This window comes from Mercenaria mercenaria, chromosome 4 (genome assembly GCF_021730395.1).
Source record: "Mercenaria mercenaria strain notata chromosome 4, MADL_Memer_1, whole genome shotgun sequence".
Lineage (NCBI taxonomy): Eukaryota > Metazoa > Mollusca > Bivalvia > Venerida > Veneridae > Mercenaria > Mercenaria mercenaria.
The window spans coordinates 69,891,553-69,909,580 of NC_069364.1; the positions used below are offsets into that span (position 1 = coordinate 69,891,553).

Here is an 18,028-nt window from a genome sequence, read left to right on the forward strand (position 1 = left end):
TTCAGGATGCCCAGTACAAACCAAAATTATGATAATGTTCTAGTATACCTGAGTACACCTCACTAAAATGATTATATTTTTACTTTGAACCTGCCGATTTTGTATAATTTATATATCATTGTGTTCCCAATAAATTGCACTACAATGTGCCGAAAACCGCATCTAAAAATAACCAGCGGTTACGGAACTACATACAGAGTAACATTACATACTGAACGCCCCTCGTATATATCCATCATTGAGAAATTACAAAAAGCGTTAAATTGGTATCACGTTTGTGAAAAAAAGCGTAGTTAGACTAGATAATTATATTCATTATTTCAATTAATTATTTTGAAAGCGTTTCTTAAGTGAAAAACGAATAAATGCTGATAAAGAATATGGAAATTACTTTATTTGATGATTTTCGTTACAAGTCAACTACCTTAAACAAACCATAAGGTATTTTATTTATTGTTGTAAACAAAATAAGCGGGTAACTTCAGATATTCGCATTAATTTACAAGTTAAACTGTTAACACAACTTGAAAAAAAGATATTTGTTCTAGCCTCTCATTTACAGTTGTATCAACACTTATCACATGAACTGAGTGCATTCATAAATTGGAAACATTGATGGTAAAATGAAGTATGGATTTGTTTACAATATAAAATCTTTAATAACTTCTTTCAGGTAAATTTTTGGTATAGTTTTGGTAAGCTTATTATTAAGAGCATGATTGTCATTCTCTCAAGAGTTTTTCAAGAGTATTAGACTCTTGACTAGTCTTAAATTTTGAATAATTTATTTAAAAACAAAAGGAAGTTCAGTATAGGCTCTCTCAAAGTGTTGAAAGTTGACTAAACTTACACTTTGCTGAATTTATCTAGCTGTGGAGACTTGATATAGACTATAGTCGGGGAAATCCTAAAATCATCGAAAAGCGGTCAATGCAAGGGTTGTCCATTTTGCTTCAGAAAACCATATATATATTTGATAAATCGGTGCACTTAGCTATCATTTCACTCTGAAAAAAATCTGTAAAGATTAATTTAAATCTTTTAGGTACCATCTCTACAATATGCTTCACTCAATTGTTCAATGTACCCCGACGTAATAATTCACATCTGTTTTCTATACACGAACAACCTAAAAATGTGTTTATATAGTTTAATTTATGTTTATTTTTCCATATAGATTGGAAGCTTAATAAATTATAGGCACTCTAACCATGCCTAAAAATTGTAGATGGTAAACGATCTTTGAACATATTCAAACAAAGAGCTATTTTTGTCGCGTAATAGTGATATGAGAAAAAAATATAAGACAAATTTGTATATATGGACCTATACATTGATAACGAATTGTGGAACTTTTTGATATTAGTGAACTGACAAAACAAGTATTTCCTGTTTGTATTGTGCATAGAGGAGACTATGTAAAATATGTTTGAAAAAGGTGTTCAACAATGTACATTGTTTATAATTGAAAGTGTAGTAAAGATATAACCTCTACAAATGTTTTGATATTGCTATTGCAACAAAATAAAGTTACTGCTTATCAAAAGTTGAAAGTAATGCCGCATGTTTTACTCGTTTATAAAAAAGTTATTTCACCATATTCTGTACATGATGATAAATACTAATAGATTAGATATATATATATATGTTAATGTTAAGTACCTCTTGGACATTGTTGAAATCAATCAGAGCTTGGCATTAATAGTTCTTTGAATCATTTTAATAGAAAATAAACACATATAAAATAATAAATAAATGTAAAACATTTCTTTCATTACGGAATTTGATAATACAATTATTTTCAAACACTGCATGACAATACAGCAAATGCAATAATATTTCCTGCTAGAAATCTTATCATATCAACTGTAGAATTAAATGTAATATATCATGAATCAGATTTGGTCTGACTCAATACCAAGACCAATTTGGAAATCAACACCATTGGCTGTTCTCGAATGTATCTTAAGCTGTGTATCACCATGCTAAACCATCTGTTGGAGTTTGGAGAAGCTGATGACTTGCAGTGGTAATTCGGTCCGTCGGATTCATTGTCACGATCTGAAATCATTTCATTGAGAAATGTTATGTACAAAGATCTTGTTTAAATGTATTTCAATAAGTAAATTCTTTTTATTTTTTGTGATCTTAGATGGATATAAATCGAGACTTCTTGCTAATTCATGAATCGCTCTAATGTCCAGACACACAATAGATATCTATCAATTCTTATATGTATGTTTTTTGTTACAGTTACTTACTAAGAAAATAAATCATTTTCCTTCCAAGAGTATCAGAGAATAAAAATACGTGTAAATATCGGGATATCGATCTTTTCAAGATCTCAATAGAACAAACAGCCAAAATGGACCCTTACATATTAGACTGTAATTCGCCTACCGATAAATATTCTGTTCTATAATTCCTAATTGTTACACCAAATTTTCTTTGTGAAATTTTGGTGTCCAATTTGGAAAGATGTTTTCGAAAAACACCATTTAATTCATGTTTACATCTTTTTACAAATTTTATTATTACGAATGAAAGGGTTTCCTTTGATATTATTGCACCAATACTGCATGAATATAAACGTTTGTTTTCTTTCAATAACAAGCATATAGTTAATGTAAATATTCTAAATTTAATTTCCTCCTTCTGTTTGAATAGCATAACATAACTGCAAGTTAATAATATAGTATTATATTTGATAGAGAATAACGAAGATGTTCATTACCTTGTTGAAATCTATAACACTGCTGAACTAACTGCATGGCTGAAGAAACATCACAGCATTAGACTATTAAACAGTCTGAAAAAATCAGATTTAGTAACACCAGTTAAAAGGTGATGTGAATTTAATGTGAAGTTGTGTTTCTTACGTCATGTGTCGAGTTTCTCAAACGATATAATTTTGTGTAAATGCAGTAGTTTCTATGACACACGAAGGGCATTAAAAAGTTATAATACTAGCCTCATAACTTTGTTATAAATGATCGGAATCATGTGCAAGGTATCCCACTAGGTTTGTTTTAACCTTTTTTACAGTATTATGCACATCCTCAACTTTTCTAAATATATCTTTTCTCCAACAATTAAAGTTTGACTTAACGGTAATGAAAAGATTATGATGATATCATTACTAAGAGTCATCTACTAACTGGCAACATATGGCCAGTAGAGTAATAGAAAATATTGTCTCATCTTGCTGGTCATTTATTGATATCTGTGATAACATTTTATCTCGCCTCCTACAAGTTTCTTGCATCTCTATTGGTCAATAGTGGAGACAGGGTATATTCCGAATCCTGCAAGTTCATTTCAGATATGAATTTTGATTAAAACAAAATGTAATTGAATTAAGTTAGTTTCAGCTATAGATGTCGTTTCCGAGAGTAAATTTAGTGTATTTATTCTCCTACTTAGCTTAGGCTCGTGAAGTTGGACAAAAGTTAGCCGGATAAGCAGAAATAAAAGAACAAGACCTCGTTTGAGAGACACAAAGTTAATTCATTGTAAAACGAATGCGTTAATATATTTGATACAGAACAGTTTGTTGTTGGATAATTTAATCTACGTGCAAGATAAAGGATATATCAGAAAACTGCATGAAAGCCAAATTTGCAACACATAATTTACATCGTAAAATCTGATGATTTTCGAAAGGATGTAACCAAAACATTTCTAAACCAGTTCATAACCTCTATATGAAAGATTTGCTTGTTTGTTTTGGGTTTAAACGTCGTTTTTCAACAGTATTTCAGTCATGTAACGGCGGGCAGTAAACCTTACCAGTGTTCCTGGATTCTGTACCAGTACAAACCTGTTCTCCTCAAGTAACTCCCAACTTCCCCACATGCATTATCAGAGGTGGGACACGGATGATTTCAGACACGATGTCTTTTATCAAATCGTCACGGAAAACATACGCCCCGCCCGGGGATCGAACTCGTATAATAATGCATGCTTTATAGGCGCAATGTTAGATTAACTTGTCAGATAAAATATCAAGTTACTTTAATCTTGATACGATCTGTGTTTGCATGCCCGACGTGCTGTATTGAAAGTTTATAAACTCTAAGGATAGGATAACTTTAAATTAGATCTTAAAATACTTTTTCACTGGACTAATGAATAATTACTATTGTAAGTATGTGACTAATTTATTTAAGTGTTGGTCAACATAAAACAACAGCAGTTTTCAAATTGTTTTCATGTCTTAATGTTTTAAGATCACGTCATGCAATTAAACCTTTACAATGCTAAATATCTAAAATTGACTGGTCTATCATTCAATCTTTGGCAGCAACACTTATTATTCAAAGGGGTGTTTACTGAAAAATTTCTGACTGAATAGCGAACAGCGCAGATCAGCCTGCACGGAACTACATGTTGATCTTGGATTTATATTGTTAGCGCGGTGAAATCACTTGCCGTCAGCAGGCTAAAGGTAATAACAAAGTAAAAGTTATTGGTTTAATATTCTGATTTCTGTGTCAAGTCTATTATGCAGTGCATATTAACTTTTCAAAAGACTTTGATAAAATATGTAACTACAGTACCGACTTTTATAAAGCCACATATTACAACTGTACAATGGCAAAAAGGCCTGTGCATTCTGATACTGTTCTTGTACCGCTATTACTTTGTATGACATAAAATGGCATACCTGTATTTGATGTCTTTTTGTAAGGGGTTTCCTAAACTAAAACTAATTAAAATACTGATTCTCCGGCCTTATCCGCTGGATACATCTTCACTAAACCTGATCTGCTGATCTGTATGACATCCTTGAACGGAACATTAGCAAGTTCCTTCGAATGATTTAGCTTGTGTGCTTTAGGGAGCACTGGAACAATTTAAAATCGTTAAATTTTGTGTATTTATCAATGTGCTCTTTCTTGTTTTTGTTAATTTCATTTGAAACTCGGTATCTTGAATTTCAAGGGATCGAGCGTTTTACTTCTAGATAACCTAAATTCGACATAAAATGATGTTATTTCCGGGACGGGACTTGAACATGTCTTCACCAGGGAAGGTTCCAGGATTTGAGTTGAGGGAGTCATCATTTGTGGCTTGGAATCTACGGCTCCAAGGCCATATATATAATTTTTCGGTTATTTTGCTTCCAAAAATGTAGTTTACCTGAGAAATAAAATGCAAACAATGATGAAAATGTAAGGACTCCATCGATTGGTAAATGCTACCTGTCTCAGTCCAATGGATTGTTCGCTTCCAACTAGGCATTATAAACATGAGGAAATACGTATCTTATGGCCATGTGGTATTTGAGGTAGTCGGCTGTCACTGCAGGGCATTTCTAAGAAGACTTAACCGGTATTTCTGATGAGATCCATACCACTTATTGTTCTATACTACTTGACAAGACATTGCTGAGTTGTCGTATATCTTTCACATGACAGTACTACGTCATACTATTTGTTGTAGAACTGAAATAGGTTACCGAAATATATTTGGTTTATACTGTAAAATATTAAATTACTTGTTATAAAGCCAAGAAAAATATAGTTTGCCTTTTGCTCGTTTCTGTTTTTCTCATATACATAAACAAACTTTCATATTAAGGCTTTGTTTGCCGCCTAAAATGTTTTGGAAAATAGTCCGATTAACAACTTTTCAATTTGATGTGGCCTAGTCTCTATTTGTAAAAATATCTACTTACATGAACAAAACAGCCAGCAAACAAGCGACCATGAAAATAAACATAGTCCAAAGTCCCCGTAAATAGTTGTAACATTTAACTTTGAAGTATAAAATAATAATTCCCGGTATTAATATAAAAGTTAGAAAAACTAATACATCTTTCATTTTTAACAGATACTCTAAACTGTTGTGTCTAGAAGATCGGTATAAAACGCAGTCATGCGATTATATGCAATACAATGCAAACAAAACAAAACAGGTGTGCCGATGTCATCTTATGATACAGGTAAAAGGAAAGATCTTGTTTATTAAAGTGTTACCCCTATAGAAGGCCTGCCAATTTGGCTTATGAGACACCTTTATTATGCGTACCAATTACCTCCCAACCCCTATCACTATGCCAGGCGCCAGGCGGATAGAAGTCGGTAACCATTCATTTAACTAGCTCGTGGCTCACAAACGAGTTCTATGACAAACATCCCCTGGACGAACGTCCCTCGTGGGTCTCGAATCTTCGACTCCCCGATCCCGAGGCGGACGCCTTAACCAATGGGCCACGGTGACCGGTTAATAATACATTTATTATTTTCTCGGCGCATGGTCATGATAGTGGACGGATAATACTTTTAAAATATGTTAGATACTTATCCTATTAAATTTTCTTGACGTAAGGGATGACCATAAATAAACGCAAGAATTTACCTTATATACATTTAGAAACAGATTTCATCTGTAAAATACCGAGGTGACAAACAGATTGGGGCCTGCATAGAGCAAAATATTTTTTCCGTGATAAATAACTGTTTCACCATCAATCTAAAATGAAAAATAAAGCCTACAAGAAATTTAATAACCAGAGCGTCATTTTCCATAGCTTTGTTTTATTTTATAATGTAGAGATAACCATATTTTTTTCGCGTTACAACATCTGCAGAATCCCGAGGGATTGGTTGGTATCCGAGCCCGTTTACGCTTTACCACGGAATATATAAAAAGGTGTTATAACAGCACGTGAGTGCCAGAATCTCTCTGTTAACACACGTTTTCTCTCCCGTTAAAACACCCCCGAAAAGTGACAGTAACAGCAGTTGTATGCTAGAATGTGAAACTAGTATCACGTGCCATACAAGTTTCTGAGGACGATAAGATACATGTTAATCTAAAATGAGGGAATAAGTGTTGTAATATTATATATGCGCGTTCTGAGGCAAAGCGTAAACGTGATACAGCCCCAAAACGGATAATTCAAAAGGAAATGAAGTCAACATGAAAAACAACGTAGACTTTACCGCGCATTTCATTGAAATTTAATGACGTTGACGAACAATATATACTTATTTACTTGGTTAATGTAGGGATAATACACGTTGTGTGTGTGTGTGCGCGCGTGCGCGCGCGCGCGGCGTGTATGTGTGTGTGTGTGTGTTAACATCTGCAGAAGCCCTTGGGATATGTTTGTGACCTCGACGTTCGGCCTCGGTCACAAACAATCCCGCAGGCTTCTGCAGACGTTAATAGACAAAGAAAACGTGTATTGTCGCTATTCTTGCATAAAAACTTTACACGACGACTAAATGCATTGTTTTCATATATGATGAATTTACGATTCTGGTGCATTTTTTAATTACCATTCTGTTGTTCTTGGAAACGGTAAACATATTTTAAATAATCCATAACCAGAAATCAACAACACTTCTAAAAGCATGTAATGAAGGTTTTTAACTAATTTTTTTAATCTGTCATTATTACAAACATAAAATTACCAATATTTTTACCAAAGAAATATAAAATACATATTTATTTTTATAGCTCCAAAGAAGTATTTTTATAGCTCTTTGTTTTTACATATATATCACTTAAAAATCTGGGTAAACAGGAACACAATTTCAGAAGTAATAACTTTACATTCGAATTATTTTGAGTACGAACACATTTAGAGAACGGATGAATTAGAGTATGAACGTAGTGACAAGCTTTCATGTCAATCTGCGCAGAAATACATATATACATCCCTGACAAAGCATTTCAAAAATAAACATCATGTATTAACAGCACGTGAACTGCCTTGTTTGCACGCGATTTTTCTACCGTTAATACTTTGGGCGGATCAAGTAAAAAAGTAGTTTTTATGCAAGAATACGCGTTTTATGCTAGAATATCGTTAGCGCATGTTTTTTTTTTTTTTGGAGGGGGGGGGGGGGGGGGGGGAGAAGAGTTCGTGTTACAAACATGCGTAATTCCTACATTATCTAATACTTTTATCTGATACACCAGTTGTCCAGTTCATTTCCTTAAAATTTAGACAGTCACATTTTTACTCTCGCCATAAATGATATATGCCAATGCTGAACATTTTCCTGCATCAGCATATGTCTTTTAAAACTTAAAATTTCTTTAAAAAATAAAAATTCATCCGTATAAATTTTTATATGCTTCTGAAGTCTGAAAACAATCAAGGCCAGGGCGGAGACCTTAAAGTTTGTATAACAATAAACAGTCTTACTAATTGGCTGACACAACTCTTCTTGTATTGAATTATGGACACAGACACATGCATGAGAAAAATATCCTACAGAAATCGGATAAAAACAATAGACACAATTACTTGACAGTGTCCAAATTGATCACTGCACTCTATCTGCTAAATATGTATGTATGTATGCATGTATGTATGTGAGCACGTCTCCAATGAAAACCAGTACATCGTATACTAAACCGTTAAATAGATACAGCAAAGTCTATTAGATATCAAAAATTTGCTTGATAGCGTCAAAAACAATCATTGTGATATTTGTGATGACGTTTACAATAACCTGCTCCCGAACATCGCCGCAATTTTTTTATCCTGCGCCAAACATCGCCTTTTTTCGTGCATATGGTGTATTTCAAACTTAAAAATCTTCACTAAAACACCAATTTAGATTTATGGTTTGGAAGGTTGACAGAGAAAAGGTTGATAAATATAATCCATAAAGATATTGGCTTTGTTTTGCAATATTTTCAAAGAATTGCGGCTATAAACTTTAAAATTGCTGAAATTCGCGTACAGTTTAACATTTAACTTTGCCGTTTTTGCTTAAAATGTCATCTTTTCAGGATTTTAAATCGGCTTTGGAAACTTTATTTATTACGTGATAAGATAGTAAGGTGATTTTACTGGTTAATTGTTTTTATAGACCGAAATAAGGAGAACACTAACACCACTAAAGTTTTCAAATCTATGTATGGATCCTGCGCCGAACATAGCATCCTGCGCCGAACATATTGGGTTACCTAGTGTATCAAACATATAGTTAATGTAAATCTTCTAAATTTAATTTCCTCCTTCTGTTTGAATAACATAACATAACTACAAGTGTTATATTTTAAAGAGAAACGTATAAAATCTTAACGATGGTGTTCATTACCTTGTTGAAATCTATAACACTGCTGAACTAACTGCATGGCTGAAGGAACATCACAGCATTAGACTATTAAACAGTCTGAAAAAAATCAGATTTAGTAATATCAATTAAAAGGTGATTTGAATTTATTGTGAAGTTGTGTTTCTTAGGTCGAGTTTCTTGTGTCGAGTTTCTCAAACGATATAATTTTGTGTAAATGTAATAGTTTCTATGACATACGAAGGGCATTAAAAAGTTATAATACTAGCCTCATAACTTTGTTATAACTGATCGAAATCATGTGCAAGGTATCCCACTAGGTCTGTGTTAACCTGTTTACAGTATATGCACATCCTCAACTTTTCTAAATATATATTTTCTCCAACAATTAAATTTTGACTTAACGGTAGGGAAAACATTATGATGATATTATTACTAAGAGTCTTCTACTAACTGGCAACATATGGCCAGTACAGTAATAGAAAATATTGTCTCATCTTGCTGGTCATTTATTGATATCTGTGAAAACATTTTATGTCGCCTCCTACAAGTTTCTTGCATCTTCTTTGGTCAATAGTGGAGAATTGTATATTCCATATCCTGCAAGTTCATTTCAGATATGAATTTTGATTAAAACAAAATGTAATTGAATTAAGTAAGTTTTAGCTATAGATATCGTTTCCGAGAGTAAAAGTAGTGTTTTTATTCTCCTACTTAGCTTAGGCTCGTGAAGTTGGACAAAAGTTAGCCGTAAAAGCGGAAATAGAAGAACAAGACCTCTGTTTGGGAGACACAAGTTAAACCATTGTAAAACAAAGGCGTTAATATACTTGATACACAGTAGTTTGTTGTTGGATATTTTAATCTACGTACATGATAATGGATATATCAGAAAACTGCATGAAAACCAAATTTGCAACACATAACTTACATCGTGAAATCTGATGATTTTCGAAAGGATGAAACCAAAACATTTCTAAACCAGTTCATAACCTCTGTATGAAAGATTTGTTTGTTTGTTATGGGTTTAACGCCGTTTTTTAGTCATGTAACGGCGGGAAGTTAACCTTACCAGTGTTCCGGGATTCTTAACCAGTACAAACCTGTTCTCTGCAAGTAACTCACAACTTCCCCACATGCATTATTAGAGGTGGAGGACGGATGATTTCAGACACGATGTCTTTTATCAAATCGTCACGGAAAACATACGCCCCGCCCGGGGATCGAACTCGTATAATAATACATGCTTTATAGGTGCAATGTTAGATTAACTTGTCAGATAAAATATCAAGTTACTTTAATCTTGATACGATCTGTGTTTGCATGCCCGACGTGCTGTATTGAAAGTTTATAAACTCTAAGGAAAGGATACCTTTAAATTAGATCTAAAAATACTTTTCACTGGACTAATGAATAATTACTGTTGTAAGTATGTGACTAATATATTTAAGTGTTGGTCAACATAAAACCACAGCAGTTTTCAAATTGTCTTTCATGTCTTAATGTTTTAAGACCACGTCATGCAATTTAACCTTTGTACTGATCGCAAAGGCAAAATCACTTGCCGCCTGAAGGCTAAAGGTAATAACAAAGAAAACGTTAATGGTTTAATATTCTGATATCTGTGTCAAGTCTATTATGCAGTGCACGTAAATTTTTCAAAAGACTTTGATAAAATATGTAACTACAGTACCGACTTTTATAAAGCCACATATTCATGTGTTTTACAACTGTACAATGGCAAAAAGGCCTGTGCATTCTGATGTACCGTTCTTGTACCGCTATAACTTTGTATGACATAAAATGGCATACCTGTAGTTGATGTCTTTTTGTAAGGGGTCGCCTAAACTAAAACTAATTAAAATACTGATTCTTCGGCCTTATCCGCTGGATACATCCTAACTAAACCTGTTCTATATGAAATCCTTGAACGGACCATTAGCAAGTTCCTTCGAATGATTTAGCTTGTGTGCTTTAGGGAGCACTGGAACAATTTAAAATCGTTATTTGGTGTATTTATCAATGTGCTCTTTCTTGTTTTTGTTAATTTCATTTGAAACTCGGTATCTTGAATTCCAAGGGACCGAGCGTTTACTTCTAGATAACCTTAATTCGACTAAAAATGATGTTATTTCCGGGACGGGACTTGACCATGTCTTCACCAGGGGAGGTTCCAGGATTTGAGTTGAGGGGGTCATCATTTGTGGCTTGGAATCTACGGCTCCAAGGCCATATATATTATTTTTCGGTTAATTTGCTTCCACAAATGTAGTTTAGCCGAGAAATAAAATGCAAACAATGATGAAAATATAAGGACTCCATCGATTGGTAAATGCTACCTGTTTCAGTCCAATTGATTGTTCGCTTCCAACTAGGCATTATAAATATGAGGAAATACGTATTTTACGGCCATGAGGTATTTGAGGTAGTCGGCTGTCACTGCAGGGCATTTCTGATAAGACTTAATCGGTATTTCTGATGAGATCCATACCACTTATTGTTCTATACCACTCGACAAGACATTACTGAGTTGTCGTATATCCTTTAGATGACAGTACTGCGTCTTACTATTTGTTGTAGAACTGAAATAGGTTACCGAAATATCTTTGGTTTATACTGTAAAATATTCAATTACTTATTAGAAAGACAAGAAAAATATAGTTTGCTCTTTGCACGTTTCTGTTTTTCTCATATACATAAACAAACCTTCAAATTAAGGCTTTGTTTGCCGCCTAAAATGTTTTGGAAAATAGTCCGATTAACAACTTTTCAATTTGATGTGGCCTAGTCTCTGTTTGTAAAAATATCTACTTACATGAACAAAACAGCCAGCAAACAAGCGACCATGAAAATAAACATAGTCCAAAGTCCACGTAAATAGTTGTAACATTTAACTATGAAGTATAGAATAATAATTCCCGGTATTAATATAAAAGTTAGAAAAACTAGTACATCTTTCATTTTTAACAGATACTCTATGAACTGTTGTGTGCAGATGATCGATACAAAACGCAGTCATGCGATTATATGCAATACAATGCAAACAAAACAAAACATATTGTACTAATAACGTGCAAGCTAATTACCAATTCTTTATAAAGCACACATTAAATGTAGGAAAGATTTAACAGAAATATAGACATGTACATAATTTACATGATTTGAAATACTTCTTTTTTCAGACTGGATGATTCGTATTATCAGTTGTCAGAAATTTCAAACAAGTGGGCCAGTGTAATTCTATAATACAGGTAAAAGTAAAGGTCTTGTTTTTTATAGTGTCACCCCTACTGAAGGCCTGCAATTTGGCTTATGAGACACCTTTATTATGCGTACCAATTACCTCCCAACCCCTATCGCTATGCCAGGCGGATAGAAGTCGGTAACCATTCATTTAAATAGCTCGCGGCTCACAAACGAGTCTCGTGACAAACATCCCTGGACGAACGCTCCTCGTGGGGCTCGAACCTTCGACCTCCCGATCCCGAGGCGGACGCTCAACCAATGGGCCACGGTGACCGGGTAATAATACATTTATTATTTTCTCGGCGCATGTTCATGATGGTGGGCGGATAATACTTTCAAAATATGTTAGATACTTATCCTATTAAATCTTCTTTACGTAAGGGATGACCATAAACGAGTGAACAAACGTAAGAATTTACCTAATATACATTTAGAAACAGGTTTCAACTGTAAAATACCGAGGCGACAAACAGATTGGGGCCTGCATAGAGCAAAATATTTTTTCCGTGATAAATGACTGTTTCACCATCAATCTAAAATGAAAATTAAAGCCTACAAGACATTTAATCTCCAGAGCATCATTTGCCATAGCTTTGTTTTAATTTTTACAACCTGTCTAAATTCTTGAGAAGAATTAAGTAACTACATTTTAACATGGACTTTTTTCTGGTTAAATTACCGATGCAATATTTCAGATAACAGCCCTTTGTAAAATTGATATCAATTTTATTTGTTGAACGTTACACATGTAAATTCACAATCTTTGGGTCACATTCATCAGGTTCCTGAAACTTAGTCTTATTTCGCTTGGTTGCTTCTAAAGGATCTTCTTACAGATTTTATTAACTATTACATCAGCAATCTTTAAGTGCCGTGTATCGGCCGTGAAAAGTTTCCTTGTACTAAGATTAAGGGTTGTTGCACTTTCCACTACCACTCTTGAACAGACTCAATCAAACCGAGTCTGCTATAATTTTGCTTGGTTGCATTCTATGCTTCAAAAGGATCTTCTTACAGACTTTATTAACTATCACAACAGCAATCTTTAAGTGCCGTGTGTCTCCCCGTAAATGGCTTCAGTGTTGCCATGTTTTCTTTTCCTCTGGGATCGTGGAGTCAATTCAATGTACATGGGTAATAGAGTTCCACATAAGCCGGTGGTAGGGGGTGTGAGGCGTGTTACACTTTCCACAGCCACTCATAAACAGACTCAATCAAATAGAAAAATGGAAACTCTACAGGTTGCTAAACGTGACAAAAACGAAAATGTTGCAAGCTCGGTTTGATTGAGCCTATTCATGGACGGTAGTTGAAATGGATATTACCGTCCGCGCCCTCTAGTCACAGGTTGAGCTGAACTCGACGTTTACTCTTGCTACAAGTACAGAAAAAATAAGAGACATCCGCAGTCTTCTATTACTACTAACTTTCACAACAGTAATTTTAAGTGCCGTGGGGTGGCCGTAAAATGTCTCCCCGTACGTGGATTCAGTGTTGTAATATTTTCTGGGATTATGGAGTCCATTCGATGTAAACAATGTACATAGGTAAAAGAGTTCTGTTTAAGCCTACGCTTAGGGTCGTGAGGGATGTTGTACTTTCCACTACCACTCATAAACAGATTCAGCCAAACTGAGTCTCCTATAATTTTGCTTGGTTGCATTCTGTGCTTCCAAAGGATCTTCTTACAGATTTTATTAAATCGGCATTAATGGGAATTTTTACGTCACATATCTGGCGACCATTTTATACTCATTCATTTTAGTTTAAGAATATTTTATTGCAAATGTAACACAAGATACAATCATTCACATACAGACAGACATAACAACACAAGCAACAGGATATTGACGGAAGTATTGAAGTACTTATCGAGTCAACCTCCGGAAAGATAATATTTACAAAACATATGGATGACTGTTATTCTAATATGTAACGCATTCTCTATTATTCATGAAAAGGAAAAAGCAAAAGGAAAACACCAAAAAATAAAAACAACAACAACAGAATGCACAAAAATAGGTTGTAAAGATAAAAAAAAAGAAGTACGAAAAATAAAAGCACTAGTATATTGCTTGTTTAGTATTTAAAATATTTTAGCAAACATTAGGTAACCATAAAGGTTACGGTATGAAATAGTGCAAACAAAAACTATATTCACTGGAATGAAAAGGGAAGAAAAAAGAAATGTAGAGGAAATACTCAGCTGCTCCAAACCACTCCTAGCTTTATATACATAACAGTCTTGTTGTCTGGAGAGAATGACTTGTCAGAACAGTGTTGGGTCAGATCACAAGTCAAGTAAACCTATGGATTTCAAGGATAAATTGTTGGACAGCTGTGAAGATCTGTCAGTATCAGACAGAGAAGTATCACCATAAAGTAAGGTGTTAACAGTGATAGACTGGGTGAAATTACCAACAGAAGTTAACATTACATGCTCAAAAGATGGTCCAGGATTTTTGTGAATATCACCAGCGGTCATAAGTATTATGTATAGCCAGAGGTAAAAAGTAACTGGGAAAAGGCACCATATAAGATTCCGGGTAAAGATGACGTTGGTAGTGTAAAGAGAGGTATTCGGATGCCCTCTCCGTGATGGTTGATGGTTGTAGTGTACTGTATTATATGTATGAAGTATTTTATAATATACAGAAAAGACAGAAAACGTGATATAGAATAAGCATAAACACCAAATCATGTGCAGCGAAGGGCATCTATAGCAAATCATTCGAGATCCAAACAAGTGCAGTTCTTTCATAGAAAAGATGCCCAATATAACTTACAGGAAGGGAGTAGCCATTCGTAGCAAGATGTGTCTCCAGCCTCATTAGGATAATGCCAGGAGTAATGACCAAAAAAAAAATCAGGAGTGACCAACCATTGTCAAATGGAAACAAGTTATACATATTCCTGTAGTGTCCCTTGAATACTGCAAGACTATTTCAAGAACAGGTGGGACAAAACTTAGCTAGGGCAAGCTGAGTTGCTGGATAGGCATAATAAAGAAGGGGAATAAGAAGTAGAATAAGCAGGACATGAAAAGAATCAAAGAATTTAATCGTGAATAGCACACGAAACATCTGATAATATTCGAACTAATTTTGGTTGAATAAAAGTAATTTACTGAAAAAAGTGTTTTAATAATTTAGCGGACTTAGACTCTAATGGAATCAATGGATACAACACTGTGGCGTCTACGTTTACAATGATCAATCAATCCTGATTATAACTGATTATCAATGCAGATGAAGTTACAAAATTATTATCAAATGCGCTTTAGAAATTTGATCAGTTACTGACATAAGGCGCAGAGAAGCATCCTCGGCAATATTAGAAATGATCAAAGGTATATTAACGTGCGTATATATACTGTAGTTATACTACTATCCAAGAAGAGCGTACCTTTTTCTACATAATACCGTGGGATACATCGTAATAATTAAGATTCAAACTTAAAACATGTTCCACAGTCAATATCAGGGCGAAGTAAAAATATTCAAAATATCGCATACATACAGTATATAGAAAACTATACAACAAGAGGTACCAATAGTAGCCATGCAAATGAATAATCCTATTAACATAGTCATTATGATGAGCCTTGCATAGCCATAATCATACCAATAGTAATATATTATGTATACATGTACTAGCTTTCGTACCTACTTTAAGCAGAACAAATTCAGCGCAATCCTTTCAAACGTTTATAATGACAGGTCTTTTAAGTACTGAAAAAAAAAGAACTGATGAACAACCAATATCAGGGGGGAAGTAAAAAGATTCAAAATATCGCATACATACAGTAAAAAAAAGAACTGATGAACAACCAATATTAGGGGGAAGTAAAAAGATTCAAAATATCGCATACATACAGTAAATAGAAAACTATACAACAAGAGGTACCTGTAATAGCCATGTTAGTAAAAAATCTTTATAACATAGTCATCACGGCGAACTCTTCATAGCAACATTCATAGCGATAGTATATATTCCAAGCTTTCGTACATACTTAAAGCTACAGTCACACATACGGATATGTCCGTGCGGTGCTTATAGGATTAGTCTGTGGGTGTATAACTACGGAGCAGTACGTCTTAGTACGGGGGAAATGGTGAGAAACAGGAAACAAACAAAACAATAAAGGACGCGAATAAGTACGGATAGGTACGAGGTACTACGTTGAATTACGTTTTACTGCGCCTTGCAACTTGCCCAGCGCACGGATGGGTCTGCGGTAAACTACGTTGAACTATGCTTAAGTACGAGCAGCCTCCGATAACTACGTTCGGCTACGGCGAGGTACGTAACAGCACGGATAACTACGTTTAAGTACGTTTAACTACGGATGAATAAGTTTCAGCCAAGTTGGACTTAAGTCACGCTCAAATGGCTACGGTTCGCCCAAACTTTTGTGCATGTTCAAAAGTTGGAGAAACTTGCAAGTCTGGAATAAGTTTTGAATACGTTTTGACCACGTTTTGGTACGGATTAATACGAATGACTACTCTGAGGTACGGCTCAGGTACGGATCGATACGGATTACTACGTTTCTGTCCGTAGCTAGACGTAGCTATCCGCGCCGTATGTGTGACTGGGGTATAAAGTAGAACAAAGTCAGTGCAATCCTTTAAAATGTTTAGAATGGCAAGTCTATTAAGTACTGAAATATCTGAGAAAAACTTTCTTATAACACATTCACGCACACACGTACGCACGCACGCATACGCATTCATTTTAGATAGCTGGATGGTAATGAAAGCTCCAAGCTTATTTGAAACACCCTCGAGCAAGCCTCCTTGAAAAAACCTATCAAATGAGGTGTGGCTGGGACCCTAGTGTAACTGTTCCAACATCCTTGTAGTCAAAAGCATATAAGCATTATTGCAACACTAACATTATAAAACTAAATGTTCTTTGTTCGAATACTTGGAGGGTTTTCATGTTATAATAGTTCGTGTTAAAATTATTTGTACGACGTATTACCGCCCGAGTGTATAAATAGTGTTAAAACACTCTTTTGCTATAAATTATTTCAATTTTAATATGCCCTTAATCTAAAACAGTAGATAAAATATAGAAGCGCTCTTTCTTGGTCGCAACAAAAACTTTGACGTCACTGCCTGTTAACGTGACGTCATTCTAGCGTAAAAGTGTTTTAACAGAGATAGGCATATTAAAATCTCTCTTCTAGCATGCGTGAAACTAGCAAACAACGTCTGGGTCAATAGTAATACAGTTATGCATCTCGTTACAAGATGATATCAAATATTTTGAGAAAGATAAATTTCACTCGGGCTGCGCCCTCGTGCAATTATTGCGCCCGACGTATAACCGCCCATCGTGTATAAATAGTGGTAAAGCACTCTTTTGCTATAAATTATTTCATAAATCCTATTTTATGCCTATCTGTGAAATACTGACATTTAGCAGTGAAATAAAATTGATATTTTCATTGTTTCAAACAGTGAAAATATCATTTTATTTTTCACTGGTACGGAACTAATTTGAATGCGAAACGATATGAATTATAAGTGTTACGACTTTACTTGCAAAATATTCTTCAGTAAAGGCAAAGACGTATAAAATAATAAAAGGATCATAAATATTTACAGTTTATCATAAACAAAAATGTAGAAGAAAACAGGAATCGTAATAGAACTATAAAATAGTTTTTCTACCAAGACATCCTGACGTCACGACATAATGACGTTATGATACGATGCAGGTGACGTTGC

The 18,028-nt window shown here is 34.4% G+C and overlaps 2 long non-coding RNA genes across 2 annotated transcripts; one reads left to right on the top strand and one right to left on the bottom strand.

The window, feature by feature from the left end:
• Nucleotides 1-372: 372 nt before the first annotated feature.
• On the bottom strand, nucleotides 373-5,870 carry LOC123552069 (uncharacterized). The gene is made up of 3 exons (XR_008370672.1): nucleotides 5,681-5,870; nucleotides 2,735-2,809; nucleotides 373-2,061 (listed from the first exon to the last, which is right to left on the bottom strand). It is a non-coding gene; the product is annotated as an uncharacterized LOC123552069 (long non-coding RNA).
• Nucleotides 4,284-5,525, top strand: LOC128556444 (uncharacterized). Its single transcript, XR_008370673.1, has 2 exons — nucleotides 4,284-4,447; nucleotides 5,214-5,525. It is a non-coding gene; the product is annotated as an uncharacterized LOC128556444 (long non-coding RNA).
• Nucleotides 5,871-18,028: the final 12,158 nt, after the last annotated feature.